This window comes from Phyllobates terribilis, unplaced genomic scaffold (assembly GCF_046119375.1).
Source record: "Phyllobates terribilis strain yellow unplaced genomic scaffold, ASM4611937v1 Scaffold_7__3_contigs__length_470593459, whole genome shotgun sequence".
Lineage (NCBI taxonomy): Eukaryota > Metazoa > Chordata > Amphibia > Anura > Dendrobatidae > Phyllobates > Phyllobates terribilis.
Genome location: NW_027362767.1, coordinates 236,763,530 through 236,790,696, shown reverse-complemented (window position 1 = coordinate 236,790,696; position 27,167 = coordinate 236,763,530). Strand labels below are relative to the sequence as shown.

The window sequence follows — 27,167 nt, the reverse complement described above, 5'->3', positions numbered from 1 at the left end:
ATAATCACATTAAGTACATTACTTTTCATCAATTTCCCACAAGGGTGCACAAAAAGAAATCAAATCTACAGGAGTGCACAACACCAGTGAAGGGAGGGAATATACGGGTGCGGTCAAGGGCTCCGAAAAATCCCGTTACCGGTAAGTAACTAAGGCTTTATTCGGTCGTCCATGACAGCACCACGTGAGAGAATTACAGAGACGAAGGAAATTAGGGAGGGACCACAGCTTGAAGCACCCTTCTCCCGAAAGTGAGATCTGCAGAGCCACCCAGATCCAATCTATAGTGCCTATAGAAAGTAGAGGGAGAAGACCAAGTGGCAGCCTTACAAATCTCCTCAATGGAAAGCCCTGTCTTCTCCGCCCAGGAGGTTGACACCGCTCTGGTAGAATGCGCCCTCAATCCCTCCGGTATCTCTTTATCCCCTGAGGAGTATGCAAGGGAAATGGCCTCCTTGATCCATCTAGCGATTGTAGCCTTTGAGGCCTTACAACCCTTCCTAGCCCCCTGATAGCAAATAAATAGGGACTTATCCTTTCTAAAGCCATGTGATACTTCTAAGTACCTTAGTACGCACCTCCTAACGTCTAAAGTGTGAAGTCTCTCCTCTTTTTGATTTTTGGGCGGAAAGCAAAAAGTTGGGAGAACTATTTCCTGGGTTCTATGGAATCGAGTGGCCACTTTAGGAAGAAAGGCTGGATCAGGTTTTAATATAATCCTATCGTCCAGAATTTGCGTGAATGGAGGGCATATTGAAAGGGCCTGTAGGTCACTGACTCTCCTGGCTGAAGTTAGGGCTACTAACAGGACCGTCTTTAAGAAAATAATTTTGGGGGAGACTAAATCTAGTGGCTCAAAAGGAGGACTGGTCAAGGCATCTAAGACATAATTCAAATCCCAGGGAGACATCTTTGCTTTGGTAATGGGTCTACACCTAAAGGAAGCTTTTATAAAACGGCCTATCCAATAGTTATCTGCAATATTGGAAGAAAATAAAGCTCCCAACGCCGACACCTGTACTTTCAAGGTACTGGTAGTGAGACCTAATTCTAAGCCTCGCTGCAGAAATTCCAGAATTTTCCCAATAGGGGGCCCCTCCTCCACCTTAACTTCTGCAAAGGACAGAAACTTCCTCCAGGTCCTGGCATAAATACGGGTGGTAACAGGTTTTCTGCTAGCCAGGAGAGTATTCACTACATTTGCGGGGAATCCTTTGTTGGTCAATAACACCCTCTCAAATTCCAAGCCGTCAAATGTAGACTCGGGGTTGGAGGATGGGAAAGTGGCCCTTGAGTGAGGAGGTCCGGAATCTCCGGAAGAACCCAGGGATCTGATATGGACATCTTCCGGAGACAAGGGAACCACAGTCTTTTGGGCCAAAAGGGACATACGAGTATCACTCTGGCCCGGTCTGCCCTGATCTTTTTTATCACCGCTGGGAGCAGGATCATGGGAGGGAAGGCATATGCCAGAGGAAACCTCCAGGGAACCATAAAGGCGTCCACTGCCAGGGGTCCTTCTCTGGGGTCTAAGGAACAAAAATTTTCCACTTTCCGATTGGCTCTTGTTGCGAATAAGTCCACAGATGGAAGGCCCCACATCTCTACGATTCTGGAGAATATTTGTGTATTTAGGGACCACTCTCCTTCTTTTACAGAAGTACGGCTGAGGAAATTCCTTGCCTTTTAGATGAGTAGCTGAAAGAGAGAGACAGTGATCTTCGGCTTTCAGCAGAAGTGCGTTCGCTACCCTCATCAAGTTTCTTGAGCGGGTTCCCCCTTGGTGGTTTATGTAAGCTACCGTGACTGGATTGTCTGAGAGTACACGGACATGCTGGTCCTGAAAATATATAAGGAACTCGTTGAACGCATGCTGCACCGCCAGAAGCTCCTTAACATTTGATGACAACTGTTGCTCACTGCTTGACCAGATTCCCTGCACTAATTTCCCTTCAAAGTGAGCTCCCCAACCCCAGGTCCGGCGTTCAGCTGCTCGCACCAAAAATTTCAAACGAGCCCCGCCCCTTCCTGTGACGTCACAGGGCCTCCTGCCCGGCGCACCGGAAGTCGCGTCAGAAGGTCACGCCCGTCACGTGCGCCGCCGGCGCGACCTGGATCTCCTGCAAGCGGTAGCGAGGGGGGGGGGGGGAGGAAGCCCGCTAGCGGCCCCACACCTGGCGGACATCTACCTCCCGTGAGGCGATGTCGCGCCTGCCGCAACGCTCACGGAGGCGCCCCCATGAGCCCTGCCGTGGCGTCTCCAGAGGACCGGGACGGACCGGCTCCAACCACCTTCTGTGGCCCTCTCTGGGACAGGAGTCCATCTTCTGCAGGTAAGCCTGCAAGGTCCCCCATCATGGACAGGAAACCTAAACTGAGGCGGAAAGAGAGGGCCGCCCTTTTTAACCTGTAGGTTTCCTGTCCTTGATGGGCGGATCCTCTCTCTCACGTGGTGCTGTCATGGACGACCGAATAAAATACAGTTGTCTGAACAAGCCCTATGAAGTTATTCTCATCTTAGACATTGATGGTACTGGAGCGCTGGAAGGTGAGAGGAGGAACAGGAAGGTGGTTTTTCAAGTCCTTGTATTACAATTTATTAAATCGTATATAGTGCAGTGATGGGAAGTAATTAACCTGGCTTACGTTTCTACAAATTACATGGTATTAAAATTAATATGGTATAATTCCTTATTTTATTTAATTTGCTTGATTACTTCTAGCTAATGGGATTTGAAAATAAAGAACCTTAAAGAGCGAATTATATTTCAGCACCACCTGAACGTATAGGTTTCTTTTCTAGTAAAAAGGGTGTAGTCTCCTAATATAAATGACAAATTGTAAATGTAATCATGGCATCATACTGGATAAGAACAAGTACATACACCATCCTAAAACTGCACACAGCCAGTTATTAGCCAAATCTCGGCTGTACAGTGGTTAATAGACATGAACATATTACAAGACATTATGCAACATTTCAACTGGAAAAGGTTTTAGAATAAATGTTAAAGGGAATGTATAACCACAAAATGACTGACTCAGTTATTATGCTGCTTATGTATTATCAACACTTTCTGCAACAGTCTACGTACATCATACTTCCTCACTGTCCCCATTGGAGCTCAAAACCCATTCAGTTTATCTTTTCGTACAGTGACAGAAAATTGAGCAACTGGGAAAAATCCACTGTAGCACTGCAAACCAACTGAGCCGACCACAGAGCCTGCATGCTGCTCACATTCACATTCGTGACAGGTTTTCTCATCCCGTGATGGGGCTCCATCGCAGTATCTGTAATCCTGAGGGCAATAGTGCTGCTGTCACCATGCATCCTTATTGGTCTAAACAGACTATACAGTAAAAAGCTTTTCCAATATGGCTGAGAAGTCCCACATTGGGAGGCGAGAGGCACCGATGAAGTCATATCTTCACACATATATATCTGCCAGGAAATATGTATTATAATGGTACTGTGCATGTTTCCCAGCAGGTATGTGGAGACAGCTTGTCATGGCCTCCACTTGCCTCCTGATGCTGAAGTGACTAATGGGGAGAACTGATTTTGAAATAAAAAAAAAAAAAAAGTGAAATGAGGACGTCATGAGAAAAAACTCTGAAACTACATAATTCTGGATAAAAGCGACTGGGACTAATCACAGTGTATATTATTTAAGACCTTTGCTCCTATACATATGGTCACTGGCTACAGTTCTTGGGGTAAATGTTGTTAGCAAGTTATTGCTTCAATGGAGACTGTTGTAGTTGATAAATGCAGGCATTGTTACAAAAGGAAAAAAAAACAAGCAGAGGCCTAACTTAAAGGGGTATTTTATAACCATTGCAATGAGGAAATATAAACTATACCATTTAAAGAATTCATTGCAGCAACTAATTTACCTTTAATAACACCTATAGCAATTAACAAAAATAATTTCTTTACAGGGAAAGGCCTCTTACACACAAGCATAAAGGTATGTGCCCACGATCAGGAATAGTAGCGTTTTGGATGCAGCGTATTTTCGCTGCATCCAAAACACTGCGTTCTGCATCGCAAGCAGAGAGGATGGGATTTATAGAAATCCCACACTCACCGTGCTTCTATATAACGCTGCGTAAACTCACCCGCGGTGCAGGTTTACGAGCCGCATCATGTTAATTTCTGAGTCTCCGATGCGTATTTTCCCAATAGACTGTCATTAGATGCGGAAAAATCCGCATCGTAACCTACACACATGGGTTTTGAAAGTGCGCAGAGTTTTGGACGCAGCAAAAATACGCTGGTTCCAAAACGCTACTATTACTGATCATGGGCGCGTACCCTAAAATGGACACATTTTTGTCCCTGAATTACTGCCAGATCATGACTGCGGGTTTAAAAAGAGTGTTTAGTCATAAAAGTACACCACACGCCAACGCATCCACATGGAAGGCATTTCCTAAACTGGCAGCCATTTATATCCAGCTCCCATAACTTGCAGGAATATCGTGAATTCACAAAAATCCTATATTCAAACATATCTTGAAAAAGACCAAACAGGTCAAAACGTTGATATAAGATATAATTTGTGTTTTTTCAATCAAGGGATCAATTTTCTGCAATAAAGTCATTTTGCATCAATATTACTGGAGTGCCGAAGTTCTTTTTACAATTGGAATACTTCTTTTCTTCAGAGCACCCAAACAGAACAGTGAGCGACCCCTCTCTCTATTTCATCTTTAGTCAGAAAAGTAGCTATTTGTTTAAATAATCTTTTTATGTTAAATGTATTAAAAAAAATGTATAGCACTATATTAAAGAAAAAAAAATAAACAAACAAAATCTTGCAATTTTCATTCTGGCCATTAGGTCTAACATTAGACACCTACTTCCTCGGACACACAGACATTAGCAGCAGTAGAATAATTCAGACTAATGAATTGTAATGGTAATCAAATTTCATATATTTCATGTTCGCATACTTAACGTTATTAATGAATTGGACTTAATAGGCATGCTTTAATCAAGGCAAAGGTAATTGTGAAGGTAGGGGGAGAAGGTGATCTGCGACATTGCCTATTGTGAAAGTTGGATCCTATATTATCTACTGTATACAGAGCTGTTCTCAGTCATTGTACAGGAGGAAGAGGTGGTGAGCTGTGATATCACCAATTGTGAATGGTGAATCCTAGGTATTATCAGTCATTGTACAGGAGGAGGAGGTGAGCTGTGACATCACCTATTGTGAATGGTGGTTCCTGTGTTATCTACTGTATATAGAGGTTGTATCAGTCATTGTACAGAAGGAGGAGGAGGTGATCTGGGACATCGCCTAATATAAATTGGTGGATCCTGAGTAGATAGAGGTTTTACCTGTAATTTAACCCCTTCTGTGATAATGACACTGCAGAAAAGTCATCTATACAGAACAGGAAGTGAGAGTCTAATATTAGATCTAGTGGCCAGTGTGAAAATTGCAAATAATAGCAATATGGAAAATTGAAAAAAATATCAACATTTTTTTGAAACTTAATTTTAACATAACCTGATGTAAACAATGTCATTTTCTGATTACACATTCTATTTAATTACATCATAGAAACCTATAATTATGGTCAGTTCTGGTCATTAAACTGGTGGTCAGGCCGAAACACTGAAATATAATTGTGGCACAAAAATATATTTAGCTCAAGTGAAAAGTGCCAAAGAGAGGGTAGCAGAAATAACAGGAGTAGAGCATCTAATAATCAGAAGTACTGGAATTACTTTCCTGTACATATCTGACATTAAGCTGCAGGGCATAAATGATGACACTAGAGTTACGAATATTGTCCACACACGGATATGCTCCCTTAAATCCCCACCCACATAGTGTCATATTTTTATCTATTGAATCTGTTGCTATGCTGCTGCCAAGGCAACAAGTTAGTGCTTGGTAGCTAAAGATATACACATAAGACTTTGGCTTGCCTTGTAAATGTTACAATATGAAATACCAAAATGAATGATTCATAAGTGTGTACACATACCAGTGATATTGCAGAGATTCCTGGACAATACTGTATCTAGCTCTTTAAAACAATTTCAACTGCATTGTGAATGTAAAAGGCCTTTTTAGGGCCTAAAAGGCTCCGAAAATAAACTACTTTCATAAAACTTTGACTGCAGAGATAATATACAAAAGCTCCTTTAATGGAGAACACATTTTAACAATATTAGCACGAGCAATTTTGCATAATGAGACACAATCTGGCCAGCATGATGATGAATAATTTATGTGTTGTGTAATATGTAGCAGCACTTGCTTTACCAACATTCCTAATTTTTGGAGTTTTCAATGATTCACAAGATAAAAACTGGAGTTTAAGGGTCCAAACGTTTCCAACCTCAACACACCAATCATTATCACTAAGGTGGAACTCCTCAACACACCAATCATTATCACTAAGGTGGAACTCCTCAACACACCAATCATTATCACTAAGGTGGAACTCCTCAACACACCAATCATTATCACTAAGGTGGAACTACCTGCTGATTCAACACGGCGCCGGTTCAGAGAGGACACCGACCACTCATGCTGGTGATTCAGCAGCTCCACGTGAACAAAGCAGCTCTTCTTCTTTCGGGTTGCTCTGTCGACGGGGCGTTGCTGCCAGTATTATTCTGATTACGGGGAGCCAGATGTCAATCAGCATGATGTTGGTAGTCACACCCCATCAACAGAGCAGAGTGGAAGAGAAGCCGCTGCTCGACGTGACATCAGCGGAAGCTGCGGATTCGCAGGCAGGAGCAGTCAGTGACCCTTCTGTTCCGGCAGAGATGTGTGCTGGGCAGAACAGGCAGGTAGTTGCCAACTATCTACTTGTTCTTAGGCCCACAGTAAAAAATGAATATAGGTGTCGCTTTTATTCTCAACCGAAGACTGGCCAGCACTGTCTTCAAGTACAATGCAGTCAGTGAGAGTTATGTCGATACACCCACAACGAGCATCAATCTATGTCACAGTTATACAAGTCTACTCACCAACAACAGATGCCGAGGAGGAGGACGTTGAACTATTCTACGATCAACTTGAAAGATACTGGAAACCATATGAGTTAAACTGCGCTGCGGTCTAATGATAAGACAGGAATCAATTTTTGCGTTTTATTGGTCAACGTGTTTCGAAGTTTCAAACTTTTTCATAAGGACAAAACCACGGTAATAAGTTTGAGACGCGTTGACTAATAAACCGTAGAAATTGATTCCTATCTTCTCATCATAATTCGAGAGCAATGCAGGTTAAAGAAGTTGTCCACTACTTTATATGAACCCCCCCAATGTAACACCCCGGGGCCCAGAAGTGTTTTTGTAAATACCTTGCGGTGCCTTTTCTGCCTCTGAGCGGCGCTATCGTCACTGATGTCACGTCAAGAGAGGCGTGACATCAGTGACGCGCTCCCTGCGGTGGATGCTGAGCTGTGGGTAGGGTTACCCAGCACGTCACACCCTGCATCCACCGCACGCTTTCCAGTGAATGAGGAGAGGGAGAACGCGCGGTGGGTGCTGGGTGTGACGTGCTGGGTAACCCCGCCCACAGCCCAGCATCCACCATGGAACGCAGAACTGAGTACCCCCTGCTGCAGCCGGAACTTGACGTGACATCAGCGGATGTCAGAGCCGGCTGCAGCCGGGGGTCACGTGATGCCTGTGAGCAGCCAGTGATAGCACCGCTCACAGGCAGAAAAGGCACCACAAGGTATTTAGAGAAACACTTATGGGCCCTGGGGGAATACATTGGGGGATCATATAAAGTAGTGGACAACCCCTTTAAACCATATTGTTTCCAGTATCTTTAACCCCTTTACAGCCTGGGACGTATCAGTACGCACCAGGCTGTAACCCCTTGTTCAGCGCGGGCTCCGGCGCTGAGCCCACACTGAACCGAGCACATATCAGCTGATTATTACAGCTGACATGTGCCAGCAACAGCCGCGGGTGGAATCGCAATTCACCCACGGCTGTTAACATGCTAAATGCCGCTGTCAATCTCTGACAGCGGCATTTAACATCGCCGTGCCGGAAGCGCATCACTTACCCCGCCCATCGGTGACCCCGTCACGTGATTGCGGGTCACCGATGCGTGGGCATGACAACCCTGGGTAGGCAGCAGACTCCAGTGGTTGTCATGAGCTGATCGCTATGAGCGCCACCTAGTGGCCGGCGCTCATAGCACAGGAGCATTTCTGCTACATAGAGGTGATCTGCTGATCACCTCTATGTAGCAGAGGCGATCAGACAACTGCTGCTTCTAGTCTCCTATGGAGACTCTAGAAGCAAGCAAAAAGTGAAAAAAAAATGTTTTTAAAAATATTAAAAAATATATAAAAGTTTAAATCACCCCCCTTTCGCCCCATTCAATATAAAATGATTAAAAAAAAAAACACATACACATATTTGGTATCGCCGCATTCAGAATCGCCCGATCTATCAATATAAAAAAGAATTAATCCGATCGGTAAACGGCGTAACGAGAAAAAAATTCTAAACGCCAGAATTACGTTTTTTGGTCGCCGCAACATTGCAATAAAATGCAATAAAGGGCGATCAAAACATCGTATATACCCCAAAATGGTATCAATAAAAACTTCAGCTCGACGCGCAAAAAATAAGCCCATACCCGGCCCCAGATCCCGAAAAATGGAGATGCAAACTTTGGAATTTTTTTCCACCACTTAAATAAAAAAGAACCTATAGATGTTTGGTGTATACGAACTCGAAATGACCTGGAGAATAATAATGGCAGGTCAGTTTTAGCATTAAGTGAACGAGGTAAAAAAAAAAAAAAAACACATCTGTGGTATTGCACTTTTTTTGCAATTTCACCGCACTTGGAATTTTTTCCCCGTTTTCCCGTATACGAAATGGTAAAATCAGTAATGTCATTCAAAAGTACAACTCATCCCGTAAAAAATAAGCCCTCACAAGGCCATATTGACCAAAAAATAAAAACGCTATGGCTCTGGGAACAAGGGGAGCAAAAAACGAAAATGCAAAAATGGAAAATCCCAGGGTTGCGAAGGGGTTAATTCCTTCCTTGTGGGTCTGCAGCAGCCTAAGTCTCTTTCAGTGTGGTTATGTGCACACAACCCAAACAGGTGAGCACAATCGTGCATATTCTTGTCCAAATCATCCACCCAGATAAGACCCTATTGCACTTTTTGTCCCTTTCAGTTTTGTTCTTTTATCTACGATCAAGTTCAAGAGAGCGACAAGATGCCAAAACAAGACTTACTTATGGGAGACTTGAATGCCAAAGTGGGCCATGGCAAACATGGAACCGTTATTGAAAACTTTGGACTTTGTGAATGAAACAAGGCTGGAGGAAGATTCATTGACTTGTGTGACAAATCAACTATCCATCATGAACACCTTCTTCCAAAATCACAAATGGAGATTCTACACATGGACATCACCAAATGGGACCTATAAGAATCAGATAGACTACATACGTATTCACCAAAGATGGCGGTCGTCGATCATTACCGTGAAAACAAGGCAAGGAGCTGACTGCGAAACTGATCATGAACTTCTGACAACAAAGATTAGAGTCAAGCTGTGCAAACGGACTAGAAAACAGGCCATTTCCAACTTCGATTTGACCAACATATCTGAAGTTTTTTGGAACGGTCTACACAACCAATTTACATCACTGGACATGGATGAAAGAAAGCCTGAGGAATTATGGACACAAAGACTATTATTACTGAAGAAGCCAGTATGACAAAACAAAAAAAGGGCGCGGAATAGACAGAAGAGACCCTAAATATCATTGAAGAAATACGAATGGTAAAAGGCAACAAGAAGGCCACAGACAACATCAGCAAGAATTAAAGAGAGCCAATCGAGCAGAAAAATAACTTTATTATCTAAAGATATGTACAGGGATAGAAAGAGAACATCTGAGAGGCAAGACCAGGAAGGCATACGTAAAGATCAAAGAGTTAAAACGAAAGTTTCAACCAAGACAGGGCATGTTGAAAGACGCCAAAGGGAACAAACTAACTGAGCCAGAACAGATCAAGGAAAGATGGAAAGAATACACGGAGCACCTCTACAAGAACGACTCCGTGATACAGGAAAAAACAGACTGGAAATGATAAATAGCCAAACATCCTAAAAGACAGAGTTATTGCTGCGATAAAGCATCTGTTTGTTATGCGCTTCGCAGAGGGACCCAGCAAGACCGGCACCTAACCAGCAAAGGCGCAGCCACAGACGCACTTGGCACAAGATGCCCAGCTAGGCGAGCCCTTGAGGGCCGAGAATACTCTTCACCCAGCTCCCAATATTTTTGCTTCGTCGACTACAGCAAACCCTTCGACTGTGTTGATTACCAGAAACTTTGGAATACTATTAAAAATATCGGTGTGCCGAATCATCTGATCAGCCTCATTAGAAACCTTCACATGGATCAAGAAGCACCAGACCGAACAGAACACTGAATCATTGCATGGTTCAAAGTAGAGCGCAAAGTAGGCTGCATCCTGTCATCATTTCTCTTCAGTTTATATGCAGAAGCTATTTTCAGGAAGGCTGGACTTGCTGAAAAAGAAGGAATTAAAATTGCTGGACGAATAATCAACAATTTTAAAGCGCACCTGTCAGCAGGATTGTGCTCAGTAAACTACATACACTGTCAAGTTGGCTCCGTTACACTGATTAAAATGATACCTTGGTTGATTAAATCCGTCCTGTGGTTCTTGTTTAATCTTTACTTTCCGTTTGGAGATAATGATATGCTCGTGCTCTGGGGTGGTCTGTGGGGGGCGCTCTATCTGGTGCTCTGCTTACATATTCATCTGTATGCTCTTATTACAAATAAGATGGTTTTCATAAAAATGACCTCAGGCACAATGCACCTGGACACGTAATAATAATCTCTGATATGACATGATAATATGATCTGCCAACCTTGCTTTTTTTCTCTGCCAATATGTTTCTTCTGCTGAACTTTTAACATCTGAATCTGAGTGAATATGACTCCAGTAGCATCAGAGTGCCTTAAAATTATTTTTTTTCCCAATTTTAAGGCTTAGGTAATAGTTATGTCCGGAAAACTGGAGGCTATTTGGCGGTAGTTGTGAAATTTGGGTACTTTTTGTTTTATTAAGTTTATGGTTATTAACCCCTTTAAAGCCCATGACATATTAATACGCGTCTGTGCCCTGGGACTGAAGACCCGTATTAGTACGTCATATCTTTAATGTGGCACCGCGACCGAAGTCGCAGTGATCGCATTAAATTTCCGGCGCCATCTTACCTCTGGGTAGATGGTGCCGTCATCCCGGGGGGTGTCGCGGCCCCCCCCCCGCACCAGCAATCGCTGTGATTGGCTGTTGAAATCTGAACCGCCAATCACAGCATTTCTCACTGTTTCCGGCAATGTGATTGCCGGAAACGGTGATCTGCAGCCTAGGATCGGTGCTCCTAAGAGCACTGATCCTAGGCTGTTACTAGGACACCCCAGCCCTGGCCCCAGACTGCTATGATCGGTGCGATCGCCGATCACATAGATCGCACCGATCGTAGCGCGACCGCGCGGTAACAGGGCGGTCATGGGGCGGTGACCGGCTTGTGACCTGCCTGTCACCGCCCCATGACCCCCTGTAATGTGATCCAAGCCCCCAGACTGCTGTGATTGGAGAGATCGATTATGACATCGATCGCTCCAATCAGAGTACCTGAATACAGGTGACCGGGCGGTCACAGGGAGGTGTCACCTCCCTGTGACCCTCTGTGGTGCGTGCTCTGCCCCAGCCATGTCTGATTGGTGCAATCAATGTCACCAATCAGATGGCTGGGGCACAGCATGCACCACAGGGTGTCACAGAGAGGTGACACCTCCCTGTGACCGCCCGGTCACCTGTATTCAGGTACTCTGATTGGAGCAATCAATGTCATCAATGATTGCTCCAATCAGATTATCTGACCGGGAGGTGACTGGGTGGAGACCTCCACCTGTCACCACCCTATCACCCCCCTGTGACCGCCCTGCAGACCCTCACACTTGGTGAGGATTTCTACAGAGCGGTCACATCTGATGTGTCTGTGCTGGGCCTTGTAGTGCCACAGAATATTCTGTGACACCACAAGACCATCCACTCACCTGCTCCAGTCGCTGCTGCTGCTGCTCCTGGATCTTCTGCTCCAGCGTCCTGGGTATCCTGCTCCTGACCTGCTGTGGTTCCTGCTCCAGATCCTGCTGCTGATCCTGTAGAGAAGACTTTGGTAAGTCTGTTCTCCCCTCATCCACCCCAATCACCCCTCCCCCCTCTTTTTACCCCCCCCTTACCACCATTTTTTTTCTGCGTCCTGCAGCGGTCTCCAGCTCCGGTCCCGGTCACCAGCGCCGGGCTCTCGCTCCGGGCTCGCGGTCACCAGCGCCGGGCTCGCAGTTTCCTGCACCGGGCTCTCGCTCCGGGCTCCCGGTCTCCTGCTCCGGGTCTTCTGTTCCAGTCCTGCTGACCCTTTGGTAAGTCCATCTCTGATCTCCCCTCATCCACCCCAATCCCCCTCTCCCCACTCCCCTGTCTTTTTACCCCCCTTCCCACCCCAATCCCCCTCACCCCAGTGTCCCTGTTAATTCTCTTGGTTCTGATCTCCAGTTCCAGTACCGGTCACCAGCGCCAGGCTTCTGCTGCTGAAAGAAGAACAGAGAGGACTTTGGTAAGTCATCTCTGATCTCCGCTGATCCACCCCAATTCCCCTTTTCCCACTCCCCACACATCCATGCGCACATCCAGCAGCCGCCGAGTGTTGATCGGTGACATAGTTCACTAATCCACACTCGTGCTCGCTGTTTGCACCACATACAGTATTTCCTTTTTCAACACACTCTAAATAAAGTACTGACACACACTCTAAATAAAGTATTGACACACACGCACCACATACATAACAAAAAATGTCCCGCTCATCCCAAACTCGCTGTTCAGAGGAGGAGGCATACGCTTTTCTTGCCTCCGACACGGACAGCGAGGGCGAGGATCCCACATTTCTTTGTTTTTCAGACTCCTCGTCATCTTCCTCCTCCTCCTCTACCTCCTCAGGTGCTGCTGGACCGCCCCGCAGTGGTCGCAGGAGAGAAGATGATCCAGCGCTCCCCACTACTGATCCCATATGGACCTCGCCCCCCGAAAATTATGAGCCACTGATTCCTGATTTCGTGGTGGAATCAGGAATCAAGTTTGACACCACCGGCCTCACAGAAATAGACTTTTTCAAAGTCTTTTTCTCTGAGGATTTTGTAAACCTCATGGTGAGCCAAACTAATTTATACGCTCATCAATTTTTGGAACAAAACCCCTCTTCATCATTTTCTAATTGGTCTCCTGTAGACGCAGTAGAAATGATGACGTTTTGGGGCCTGGTCCTTCTTATGGGGATCCTGAAGAAGCCAGAGCTTCGGCAATACTGGAGTGTTGAAATTTTGTATAACACTTCATTGTTCCGAATGGTCATGATCCGGAGACGCTTTCAGGCCATCCACAAGTTCTTGCATTACCAAGATAATGCAAGGTGTCCTGCACGCGATGACCCGAACTTTGATCGTCTTTTCAAAGTTCGGCCGGTCATCGAACACTTCAACAACAAGTTTGCTGAAGTGTACGTGCCCCAAAGGGATATCTGCGTGGATCAGTCCTTAATTGCTTTTAAGGGGCGGCTTGGGTTCCGGCAGTACCTGCCCAGTAAGAGGGCAAGGTACGGGATCAAGCTGTATAAACTTTGTGAGAGTACCTCAGGGAACACTCACAAGTTTAGAGTTTATGAAGGGAAGGACTCCCGAATTGAACCCCCTGAATGCCCCCCTGTTCTGGGAGTGAGTGGGAAAATTGTGTGGGACTTGGTGCACCCACTGCTGGATAAAGGTTATCACCTCTACGTGGATAACTTTTATACAAGTATCCCGCTCTTCAAGTCCCTCTCTGCGCGACGTACTGCAAAAATCAGAGAGGCCTCCCCCAAAGATGCTAATTAGGCAGCTGCTCAGAAGGGGTGAGAGCAGAGCCCAATGTAGCGACCACCTGCTGATGGTCAAGTACAAGGACAAAAGGGATGTCCTTTTCTTGACCACCATACATGGTGATGGCAGCACCCTCAGCACTGTACGAGGTTCCACTACACAGGTCGCCAAACCATACTGTGTAGTGGGGTACAACAAGTACATGGGGGAAGTTGATCTCTCTGATCAAGTCCTCCAGCCGTACAGTGCTTTGAGAAAGGCCAAGGTATGGTATAAGAAGCTGGCCGTGCACATTGTTCAGATGGCAATGCACAACGCTTTCCTTCTGTCACAATGTGCAGGCCAGACTTCTATGTCATATCTTCACTTCCAGGAGACCGTTATCAAGGCCCTGATATTTCGCAGCGGTGACGGACCAGGCCCCAGTACTTCCGGAACTGAAGGACCTCGAATTGTACCAGGCCAGCATTTCCCAGGGGAGATCCCTCACAGCGGAAAAAAAGGAAAGTCATAAAAGAGGTGCCGAGTGTGTTATAAAAGGGGAATATGCAAGGACACCATTTATCAATGTGACACCTGCCCTGACAAACCTGGCCTGTGTATGAAAGACTGCTTCAAAAGGTACCATACTTCCATGGACTATTAAATTAATTTCTGACGTATGACAACCTGACGAACACTACACAGCTGACGTAGTGTTCGTCAGGTTGTCATACGTCAGTTGTGTAGTGTTCGTCAGGTTGTCCTAGACAACTGACGTATGACACTACATTATAAGATTCAAAAATCAGCTACCACTTCCAAAAAGGGGGCACTTGTTGGGCATTTCCACTGTTTAGGCACATCAGGGGCTCTGAGAACGTGACATGACGCCCGCAGACCATTCCATCAAAGTCTGCATTCAAAAGCGTCACTCCTTCCGTTCCGAGCCCTGACATGCGCCCAGACAGTAGTTTTCTCCAACACATGGGGTATCTGCGTACTCAGGAAAAATTGCACAAAAACTTATGGGGTGCAATTTCTCCGGGTACCCTTGTGAAAATATTTTTTTTTGCATTTTTGTGGAAAAAATGTTTTTTTTTTATTTTCACAAGTCAACATTATAATTTTCTGTGAAGCACATGGGGCTTCAGTGGGCTCACCACACATCTAGATAAATTCATTGGGGGTCTAGTTTTCAAAAAGGGGGCACTTGTTGGGCATTTCCACTGTTTAGGCACATCAGGGGTTCTGAGAACGTGACATGACGACCGCAGACCATTCCATCAAAGTCTGCATTCAAAAGCGTCACTCCTTTCCTTCCGAGCCCTGACATGCGCCCAAACAGTAGTTTTCTCCAACACATGGGGTATCTGCGTACTCAGGAGAAATTGCACAACAACTTTTGGTGTCCAATTTCCCCTAGTACCCTCGTGAAAATAAAAATATTGCGGCTAAAAGATCGTTTTTGTGGGAAAAAATTTTTTGTTTTTTTTCACGGCTCTAAGTCATAAACCTTTGCAAAACACTCGGGGGTTCAAAGTGCTCATCACACATCTAAATAAATTCCCTGAGGGGTCTAGTTTACAAAATGGGGTCACTTGTGGGGGATTTCCACTGTTGAGGCACATCAGGGGCTTTCCAAACACGACATGGGGTCCGCTGTGAATTCCAGCGAGTTTTACATTGAAAACGTCAATTGGCGCTCCTTCCCTTCCGAGCCCTGCTGTGCGCTCAAACAATGGCTTTCCCCCACATATGAGATATCGGCGCACTCCGTAGAAATTGCACAACAACTTTTGGGGTCCAATTTCTCCTGGTACCCTTGTGAAAATAAAAAAATTGGGGTCTAAAATAAAATGTTAGTGAAAAAAAGTTAAATGTTCATTTTTTCCTTTCACGTTCAATTAATTGGTGGGAAGCACCTGAAGGGTTAATAAAGTTCTTGAATGTGGTTTTGAGCACCTTGATGGGTGGCAGTTTTTAGAATGGTGTCACTTTTGGGTATTTTATGTCATATAGACCCCTCAAAGTGACTTCAAATGTGATGTGGTCCCTAAAAAAAATGGTTTTGTAAATTTTGTTGTAAAAATGAGAAATCGCTGGTCAACTTTTAACCCTTATAGCTCCCTAATAAAAAAAAATGTTGGTTCCAAAATTGTGATGATGTAAAGTAGACATGTGGGAAATGTTATTTATTAACTATTTTGTGTGACATATCTCTCTGATTTAAGGGCATAAAAATTCAAGTTTTGAAAATTGCTAAATTTTCAAAATTTTCGCCAAATTTCCGTTTTTTTTTCACAAATAAACGCAAGTAATATTGAAGAAATTTTACCACAATCATGAAGTACAATATGTCACGAAAAAACAATCTCAGAATCAGGGGGATCCGTTGAAGCGTTCCAGAGTAATTACCTCATAAAGTGACTGTGGTCAGAATTGTAAAAATTGGCCTGGTCATTAACGTGCAAACCACCTTGGGTTGTAAGGGGGTTAAATTGTTTTTTTTTTTTTGCATCTGATTTTGTGTACTCGCTTTTAATACATTCCTATTGAGGTCACAAATTACTTTTAGAACCCAAAAATTTAAATAATTAGATATTATAGGTGGTTTTCTAACCTGTGCTTGTCAGGCGCACTGCACCTGAACTCGGGAGTGCCAGACCCACGGTTAAATAATAATAGTCCTGGATAATTCCTTTAAAAGGAATTTAATCATTTACTGCTGCCTGTACCATAGACAGTGTGAAATCTAGACAGGCTCCCTCGTTACTTGTTGAGAAATAACCGCTAAGCAGCTCCCTTTGGCTTCTTACCGCCCTGCTTGGATTGATTGACAGCTTCCTATTCGCAATATGGGAGGGAGCTGTCAATCAAACCAAGCCATGCAGGGAGAATCCGCCAATCACAATCCTCTCCCCATGCCCGGCTCTTTTTTAAAAGCTTTTTACTCTAAAATTCAGCAGTGTTTCAGGCTAAAATATAGCTTAATGTAATGAGGCAATCTGCCAGGATTTCAAGCTGCTGGTGGTTCGGGCAGTCTGGAAAAAAGGCTTAAAGGTTCCCTTTAAAGCATATGTACAATTCTGCAACCATCTTTCTTTTATTTGCCACTGAATCCAATGCATCCAAAATTAGAAGCAGAATGATAGATGATTAAAAGAGTGTTAAACTAATGTTGTACCTCTCCTCATCAAAGACAATGAGGATAATTAACAAACCAATGAAAAACAGTGCAGTTAACCAAACGGGATCATCATTTTTATAAGGCAGGCTGAAAACTAAAACCAGGAACTAACCGATGTCTATGGAAAACACATTATATTTCTTTAACGTTTTTTTCCTTTGGTCTCCTGCATTGAATTGATGATCTGTTATCCTAGTGGTTACCATATGTGAAGTTTGGCTTTTTTCTTGTCGATCTGAACAGAACGACCCACAGTGAGGAGATTCTATAACAAAAAAAAAAAAAATCCAGGAGGCAAAACATACTAATCTAATATGGTTGAAAAAAGGATGTTCAATCATTGGCGGGAAGAGAGCATTGATGAAAAGAGGGGAAACAAATCTAAGAGCTTAGTTTTACATTATCGAACCAGTAAATATAACAAAAGAGCGTCTACATAGGATCCATATAAGTGACTGTAAACATACTCCTGAATCAATCAATAAACAAAAAAAAAAAGCTGACTGCCATCTCAGTTTTAATAAATGGAGTAAGAACGTTTACCAATAAAATGCTAATTTTATTTAGAATTACCTTGCTCTCTGAGACTTACATGCATTCATGTTTTAATAATTCTAAATGAAATTTGCATTTTATTGGAAAACGTTCTTACTCCATTTATTAAAACTGAGGTGGCAGTCAGTTTTATTTTTGTTTATTGATTATCGAAACAGTGTATAAAGCAAAAAACCCACAGAGTAGGAATCAATCTGCCCTAAAATCACGGCTAGTAACAAGCAGCACAGGGCAGCAAGAAAACCGTAAAATATAATCATTAACAAGAGAGAAATAAAGAGAAAATCCTCAAAACCCCTGAGATTCTCCCTACCAGAACAAAGATATTGAACTCTAAATAGGTACTTACTGCATTTTCTTGTTCAGCGAGTCCCCAGAAACTCTAGCCACTGGCAGCGGTTTCTTGGCCATGTGTTTTATGGCGGAGGATACAAGTCCTCTACAAAATGATAAAGGAAATCTACAGATGAATTAAAACAACTCGAATTAGAAGAGTCGCACATAAGTATGAAATCTTTGTGTGACAACGTGGGAGCAAAATATCTATTGGAATATCATCTTTTGGGTAAGATGGTTTGTACTAGAACCTTTACTGCAATACAGTAGATTTGGAACAAACAGGTATGCGGCTTCATTTTCGTCATTTACGGAAAACGGTATGTCATGGTTCAGGATGCATATTTGCACTATGTAGTCATTAAAGACTTCCAGAGCCCCTCACTATGAGACTCTGGGCCTAGAGGCCAGCACCTCATCCGCAGAATCATAGTCTATACCACTACTCAGGATGATGACTACTTCCAAAGACATTGGCACAGCCCGCTTCCCAATCTGGGAGCCAAAGTATCAGAAAAAAGGCCTTTTTCCCCCTAACTCTAAAAACCAAGCTCTAACTGATTTACAAGCCGGTCAGCTGATCGCTTCACGGCAGATGCTGGAAGCCGTGGAACCGGACCGGACGCCTCTCCCATCCATCGGATAGGTGAGTATCCATAGTTTTTTTCTTTTAATAACTTAAGCAGTGTATGCACTGCAGCCAGAAGCTGTCTGTCCATACACTGCTAGGGGGACACTCACACTCACACACACACAACACAGACACAGGACAGTACACACACGACACACAGACACATACATTACATTACATTCATACACATACATTACATACAGGTGTCCATGCTCGTCACACTTCATTTCTCCTGCACCTCCGTAAAAAAACGCAGGAAAAAACGCAGTGTGTGAATGAAGGTGCTTTTTCTACCTGCACAAAAAACGCAGGTAAAAAAAGCAGGAAAATACGTGCGCGTAAAAAAACGCAGGGAAATACGCAATGTGTGAAAGCAGCCTTAGACTCCAAAATCTAGAGGAAAACTTGCTCTATGCAAAACTATGTGCGGCTGTATATAATGCAATAAAGTTCTGTATTACACATAGCATAACAAACCAAAATATGGTTGTTTCAATAATTAATACATTTTAAAAAAATGCACATAGTAAAAGCAGTGCGAAAATAGAAATTAAATTGACGGCTACTCTTTAACTTATGTGAAAAAAAATGGTATTAACCTGCAGATATGGGGTTAATCTGCAGGGTAATAGTGCTCTTAACCTGCCCAGCTCTGGCACTTAAAGCCCTGTTGCTGGGAGGCAATGAACTTTATTTCTCCCAGCAGCGGATGGCGTTCAGTCACAGGGATGGTGCCGGAACGGTTTCAGTCACTGCTCTGTGTATAGAGAGCAGCAGCTGTAATCGCGCCCCCGGCACTGACTGACAGCAGTTCAGCTTTAGGTCCAGCTGTCCGTCAGTGCGGGGGGGGGGGGGGTGCGGTTACAGCCACTGCTCTCTACACACAGAGCGGTGACAGAACCCGCGCCAGCGCCGCCCCCGTGACTGAATGTCAACCGCTGCTGGGAGAAATAAAGTTAATTTCCTCCTGGCAGCAGGGCTCTAAGTGCAGGCGCAAGACAGGTTCAGAACACTATCACCCTGCAGATTAACCCAACATCTGCAGGTTAATAACAGTTTTTCATGTGACAGGTTCCCTTTAAAGCACCAGCGTTTTCTTTTGTTTTTTTCAGCGCTGGAGTGGTGCTTTAAATGCAAGTCTCTTGCCCCCGGTCATATACTCACCCTTCGGCGTCTTCACTGTTTTTCGCCACCGCTCCGGTCCCATGGTGCCATCTTGTGAGCGCAGCTTCCAAGTGGCCGGAAGTCAGAAGCTACGTCACAAGCTCTCAATGCAAGTCTATAAGAGCCAGAATGAGGCTGTCATAGACTTGTATTGAAAAGTGACCTCTGTGCCGCTCCATGAAACACTGGAGCTGCCGTCAGGTCACTTTTTGCAGGAGACCAACAGGAGTGACGCTAGAAAATGATGAAGGCGGTGGCAGGTGAGTATGAGACGGGGGGCAGGGGAATTACACTTAAAGCACTACTCCAGCGGTGCAATGAAAAAACGCTGGAGTGGCGCTTTAAAGATCTGTCACCAGAGTCAGAATATCAAACTAAAAAGTATAAAGTTTAGGTCTAAGAGATCGATGGAGATATACCGTATTTTTCGGACTATAAGACGCACTTTTTTCCTCCAAAATTTTGGAGGAAAGTGTGGGGGGGTGCGTCTTATACTCCGAATACTATATTATTGTATGGCCGCATGGTGGTGGGTGTGGGGGAGCGGCAGCGGGGGATCAGCGGGGCACAGGAGGCAGCAGCCGCCTGCTGCAGCCTAGCTGTGCCCGCTACTAAAGAAAATGAATATTCCCTGCTCTCCACGCCCATGGGCGTGGAGAGCAATGAATATTCATTTTTCTTAATAGCCGGCACACTGTACCACAGCGCGGCTCCTGCTGCGCTCTGTGTGCCCGCTATTAAAGCTCATGAATATTCGCTACAACTCACTCCCATGGGTTATAGTGAATATCCATGGTATTTAATAGCGGGCACACTGACCACAGAGCGGCAGCAGGAGCCGCGCTGTGGTACAGTGTGCCGGCAATTGAACAGACTGGTCACTGCTCCCCACGCACAGAGTCCCGGCGTGGGGAGCAGTGACTATTCCAGCACAGCGTCTCACACTGTGTGAGGGCGATGGCAGGGACGCCATGCGCGTCCTGCCATACGTGGCTCACACAGTGAGAGTGTCGGCAGCAGAGGGGGACAGCGCTGGAGGAGAGAGGAGGTGAGTATGAGTGTTTTTTTTTTTTTTTTGTAGGCAGCGTGATGGGGGCTCAGAGGGTGCCATGCATACCAGGATGGGGGCTCAGAGGGTGCCATGCATACCAGGATGGGGGCTCAGAGGGTGCCATGCATACCAGGATGGGGGCTCAGAGGGTGCCATGCATACCAGGATGGGGGCTCAGAGGGTGCCATGCATACCAGGATGGGGGCTCAGAGGGTGCCATGCATACCAGGATGGGGGCTCAGAGGGTGCCATGCATACCAGGATGGGGGCTCAGAGAGTGCCATGCATACCAGGATGGGGGCTCAGAGGGTGCCATGCATACCAGGATGAGGGCTTACAGGGTGCCATGCATACCAGGATGGGGGCTCACAGGGTGCCATGCATACCAGGATGGGGGCTCACAGGGTGCCATATACAGTGCATTGTGAAAGTATTTGGCCCCCTTGAACTTTTCTACCTTTTGCCACATTTCTGGCTTCAAACATAAAGATATAAAATTCAAATTTTTTTGGGAAGAATCAACAAGTGGGACACAATCGTGAAGTGGAACGAAATTTATTGGATATTTTAAACTTTTTTAACAAATTAAAAACTGAAAAGTGGGGCGTGCAATATTATTCGGCCCCTTTACTTTCAGTGCAGCAAACTCACTCCAGAAGTTCAGTGAGGATCTCTGAATGATCCAATGTTGTCCTAAATGACTGGTAATGATGAATAGAATCCACCTGTGTGTAATCAAGTCTCCGTATAAATGCACCTGCTCTGTGATAGTCTCAGGGTTCTGTTTCAAGTGCAGAGAGCATCATGAAGACCAAGGAACACACGAGGCAGGTCCGAGATACTGTTGTGGCAAAGTTTAAAGCCGGATTTGGATACAAAAAGATTTCCCAAGTTTTAAACATCTCAAGGAGCACTGTGCAAGCGATCATATTGAAATGGAAGGAGTATCAGACCACTGCAAATCTACCAAGACCCGGCCGTCCCTCTAAACTTTCATCTCGAACAAGGAGAAGACTGATCAGAGATGCAGCCAAAAGGCCCATGATCACTCTGGATGAACTGCAGAGATCTACAGCTGAGGTGGGAGAGTCTGTCCATAGGACAACAATCAGTCGTACACAACACAAATCTGGCCTTTATGGAAGAGCGGCAAGAAGAAAGCCATTTCTCAAAGATATCCATAAAAAGTCTCGTTTGAAGTTTGCCACAAGCCACCTGGGAGACACACCAAGCATGTGGAATAAGGTGCTCTGGTCAGATGAACCAAAATCGAACTTTTTGGCCACAATGCAAAACGATATGTTTGGCGTAAAAGCAACACAGCACATCACCCTCAAAACACCATCCCCACTGTCAAACATGGTGGTGGCAGCATCATGGTTTAGGCCTGCTTTTCTTCAGAAGGGACAGGGAAAATGGTTAAAATTGATGGGAAGATGGATGGAGCCAAATACAGGACCATTCTGGAAGAAACCCTGTTGGAGTCTGCAAAAGTCCTGAGACTGGGACGGAGCTTTATCTTCCAACAAGACAAGGATCCCAAACATAAAACAAAATCTACAATGGAATGGTTCAAAAATAAACGTATCCAGGTGTTAGAATGGCCAAGTCAAAGTCCAGACCTGAATCCAATCGAGAATCTGTGGAAAGAGCTGAAAACTGCTGCTCACAAACGCTCTAACTGTTTTGCAAGGAAGAATGGGCAAGAATTTCAGCCTCTCGATGTGCAAAACTGATAGAGACATACCCCAAGCGACTTGCAGCTGTAATCGCAGCAAAAGGTGGCGCCACAAAGTATTAACTCAAGGGGGCCGAATAATATTGCACGCCCCACTTTTCAGTTTTTAATTTGTTAAAAAAGTTTAAAATATCCAATAAATTTCATTCCACTTCACGATTGTGTCCCACTTGTTGTTGATTCTTCCCCAAAAAATTAGAATTTGATATGTTTATGGTTGAAGCCAGAAATGTGGCAAAAGGTAGAAAAGTTCAAGGGGGCCGAATTCACAATGCACGGCATATGCCAGGATGGGGGCTCAGAGGGTGCCATATATATACACCAGGATGAGGGCTCAGAGGGTGCCATGCATTCCAGGATGGGGGCTCAGATGGTGCCATGCACACCGGGATGGGGGCTCAAGGGGTGCCATGCATACCAGGATGGGAGCTCAAGGGGAGCCATGCACACCAGGATGGGGGCTCAGAGGGTGCCATGCATACCAGGATGGGGGCTCAGAGAGTGCCATGCATACCAGGATGGGGGCTCAGAGGGTGCCATGCATACCAGGATGGGGGATAAAGGGGTGCCATGCATACCAGGATGGGGGATAAAGGGGTGCCATGCATACCAGGATGGGGGATAAAGGGGTGTCATGCATACCAGGATGGGGGCTCAAGGGGTGCCATGCATACCAGGATGGGGGCTCAAGGGGTGCCATGCATACCAGGATGGGATGGGGGATACATACCAGGATGGAGGATATTAACAGAATTGGGGGAGATTACCCCAATACCAGTGTCAGCAGCAGACCCCCTCCCTCATAACAGGGCATCACGACCACATTTTTTGCTTAATTTTTTTTTCCTATTTTCCTCCTTTAAAACCTAGGTGCGTCTTATGGTCCGGTGCGACTTATAGTCCGAAAAATACGGTATATAGATCTGTTAGACCTGATGAGGTTAGTGTACGTACTTTGTAAATATATAAAGCCACTTGCTCGGCTCTCACGGAGGCAGACACAGGAAGCTACACCTCGGGTTAACTTCCTGTTGATTTACTATACTGCATAAGCTCCAGCAGGGTACCACAAAAATAAAAAAGTCCTCTCTGGGATAAGGGGAAAACAAAAGATAAAGTATAGCACAGTCCATAAGTAAGCTGGGTTTCGCCAGCTTCGGGTAACACCGTGAAATCCCAAACACAAGTCCTTCGGTGGAGCTCTCTGGCTTCACCACACACAGCCTGGAGACTTCACTCTCCAGACCATCAGAGAAAAAAAAATAGTGATTGAGCATTTAACCTTGCTCAGCCACACCCTGAGGGGAGGTAGGATAAATGACTTTCCTCCCATCTCTGTGTCACTCACACAAAACCACTCCCATCAAAATGGTGGTAAAACCCTCCAACATATAACCTGCTGGAGAAAAGTTGTAGTTCAGTTCAGTTCACTAGGGCTAACAGCCGTAAAGAAACATACCTCCCCTCACATACTTAACCAGTGACTCTGTGTGTAATATAATATATAATATAATATATATATATATATATATATATAGTAAGGTGGATAATGGTCGCATAGTCAATGGGAGGTATGTATCACAGAGATGGCTGGTCTCAGTGATGTAACCCGGAGCATTTGGTCTAATTGGTGCACCTGGGAGATGGGTTACTATCTATCTATCTATATACACACACAGTACAGACCAAAAGCTTGGACACACCTCATTTAAAGATTTTTCTGTATTTTCCTGACTATGAAAATTGTACATTCACACTGAAGGCATCAAAACTATGAATTAACACATGTGGAATTATATACTTAACAAAAAAGTGTGAAACAACTGAAAATATGTCTTATATTCTAGGTTCTTCAAAGTAGCCACCTTTTGCTTTGATGACTGCTTTGCACACTCTTGGCATTCTCTTGATGAGCTTCAAGAGGTAGTCACCGGAAATGGTTTTCACTTCACAGGTTTGCCCTGTCAGATTTAATAAGTGGGATTTCTTGCATGGCAAAAAAAAAAGCAGCTAAGTAAAGAAAAACGAGTGGCCATCATTACTTTAAGAAATGAAGGTCAGTCAGTCCGAAAAATTGGGCAAACTTTGAAAGTGTCCCTAAGTGCAGTTGCAAAAACCATCAAGTGCTACAAAGAAACTGGCTCACATGAGGACCGCCCCAGGAAAGGAAGACCAAGAGTCACCTCTGCTTCAGAGGATAAGTTTATCCGAGTCACCAGCCTCAGAAATCGCAGGTTAACAGCAGCTCAGATTAGAGACCAGGTCAATGCCACACAGAGCTCTAGCAGCAGACACAGCTCTTCAACAACTGTTAAGAGGAGACTTTGTGCAGCAGGCCTTCATGGTAAAATAGCTGCTAGGAAACCGCTGCTAAGGATAGGCAACAAGCAGAAGAGACTTGTTTGGGCTAAAGAACACAAGGAATGGACATTAGACCAGTGGAAATCTGTGCTTTGGTCTGATGACTCCAAATTTGAGATCTTTGGTTCCAACCACTGTGTCTTTGTGCGACGCAGAAAAGGTGAACGGATGAACTCTACATGCCTGGTCCCACCGCAAAGCATAGAGGAGGAGGTGTGATGGTGTGGGGGTGCTTTGCTGATGACACTGTTGGGGATTTATTCAAAATTGAAGGCATACTGAACCAGCATGGCTACCACAGCATCTTGCAGCGGCATGCTATTCCATCCGGTTTGCGTTTAGTTGGACCATCATTTATTTTTCAACAGGACAATGACCCCAAACACACCTCCAGACTGTGTAAGGGCTATTTGACCAAGAAGGAGAGTGATGGAGTGCTACGCCAGATGACCTGGCCTCCACAGTCACCAGACCTGAACCCAATCGAGATGGTTTGGGGTGAGCTGGACCGCAGAGTGAAGGCAAGAGGGCCAACAAGTGCTAAGCATCTCTGAAAACTCCTTCAAGGTTGTTGGAAGACCATTTCCGGTGACTACCTCTTGAAGCTCATCAAGAGAATGCCAAGAGTGTGCAAAGCAGTCATCAAAGCTAAAGGTGGCTACTTTGAAGAACCTAGAATATAAGACATATTTTCAGTTGTTTCACACTTTTTTGTTAAGTATATAATTCCACATGTGTTAATTCATAGTTTTGATGCCTTCAGTGTGAATGTACAATTTTCATAGTCAGGAAAATACAGAAAAATCTTTAAATGAGAAGGTGTGTCCAAACTTTTAGTCTGTACTGTATATATAACTGTATATATATATATATATATATATATGTTTGTTTGTTTGTTTTTTTAATTCATGTGAGTTAATAAAGACCATCGAGTGTTTATTTATATTCAAAACCGAAAGAAAAGTAAAAGCACAATGCCAATCTCATGCCAGTAATTTGTACTGTGGTGGCATTGTGCATGCAGTGGGCATCCTGTTATAACACAAGCCATTTATTATTTGGTTAACCACAATGACTGATGCTAAATGTCACACTAGAATAGTGATGTAAAGCAGCAGGGGGACGCATGGGTTATATACTCTTCATAATAGCACAATTATTAATTAACCTCATTAAATTTACTCGCAATAAAACAATTGTAACATTTTCATATCCCATAAGCCTACATACAGTGCCTACAAGTAGTATTCAACCCCCTGCAGATTTAGCTGGTTTGATAAGATGCAAATAAGTTAGAGCCTTCAAACTGCAAACGAGAGTAGGTTTTATGAACAGAAGCATAAATCTTACAAACCAAAAAGTTATGTTGCTCAGTTGAATTTTATTAAATTTTAAACATAAAAGTGTGGGTCAATTATTATTCAACCCCTATGTTTAATATTTTGTGGAATAACCCTTGTTTGCAATTACAGCTAATAATCGTCTTTTATAAGACCTGATCAGGCCGGCACAGGTCTGTGGAGTTATCTTGGCCCACTCCTCCATGCAGATCTTCTCCAAGTTATCTAGGTTCTTTGGGTGTCTCATGTGGACTTTATTCTTGAGCTCCTTCCACAAGTTTTCAATTGGGTTAAGGTCTGGAGACTGACTAGGCCACTCCAACACCTTGACTTTTTCCCTCTTGAACCAGGCCTTGGTTTTCTTGGCTGTGTGCTTTGGGTCGTTGTCTTGTTGGAAGATGAAATTACGACCCATCTTAAGATCCTTGATGGAGGAGCGGAGGTTCTTGGCCAAAATCTCCAGGTAGGCCGTGCTATCCATCTTCCCATGGATGCGGACCAGATGGCCAGGCCCCTTGGCAGAGAAACAGCCCCACAGCATGATGCTGCCACCACTATGCTTGACTGTAGGGATGGTATTCTTGGGGTCGTATGCAGTGCCATCCAGTCTCCAAGTGATCATGAGCAAACTGTAGACGAGCCTTGACATGACGCTTTGAAAGTAAAGGTACCTTACGGGCTCGTCTGGAACGGAGACCATTGCGGTGGAGTACGTTACTTATGGTATTGACTGAAACCAATGTCCCCACTGCCATGAGATCTTCCCGGAGCTCCTTCCTTGTTGTCCTTGGGATAGCCTTGACTCTTCGGACAAGCCTGGCCTCGGCACGGGAG

The 27,167-nt window shown here is 44.6% G+C and overlaps 1 protein-coding gene across 6 annotated transcripts in view; it reads right to left on the bottom strand.

The window, feature by feature from the left end:
• LOC141154244 (uncharacterized) overlaps positions 1-27,167 on the bottom strand; it is a 150,535-nt gene that overhangs the window by 95,669 nt on the left and 27,699 nt on the right. For 2 of the 6 annotated variants that reach the window (XM_073639852.1, XM_073639854.1), the window contains one exon: positions 18,062-18,172. The exons of 2 other annotated variants lie outside the window; for them this stretch is intronic. The gene's annotated coding sequence lies outside the window, so the exon portion shown is untranslated. The remainder of the gene's footprint in view (positions 1-18,061; positions 18,173-27,167) is intronic. 2 more of the 6 variants (XM_073639855.1, XM_073639856.1) reach the window with 1 other exon arrangement.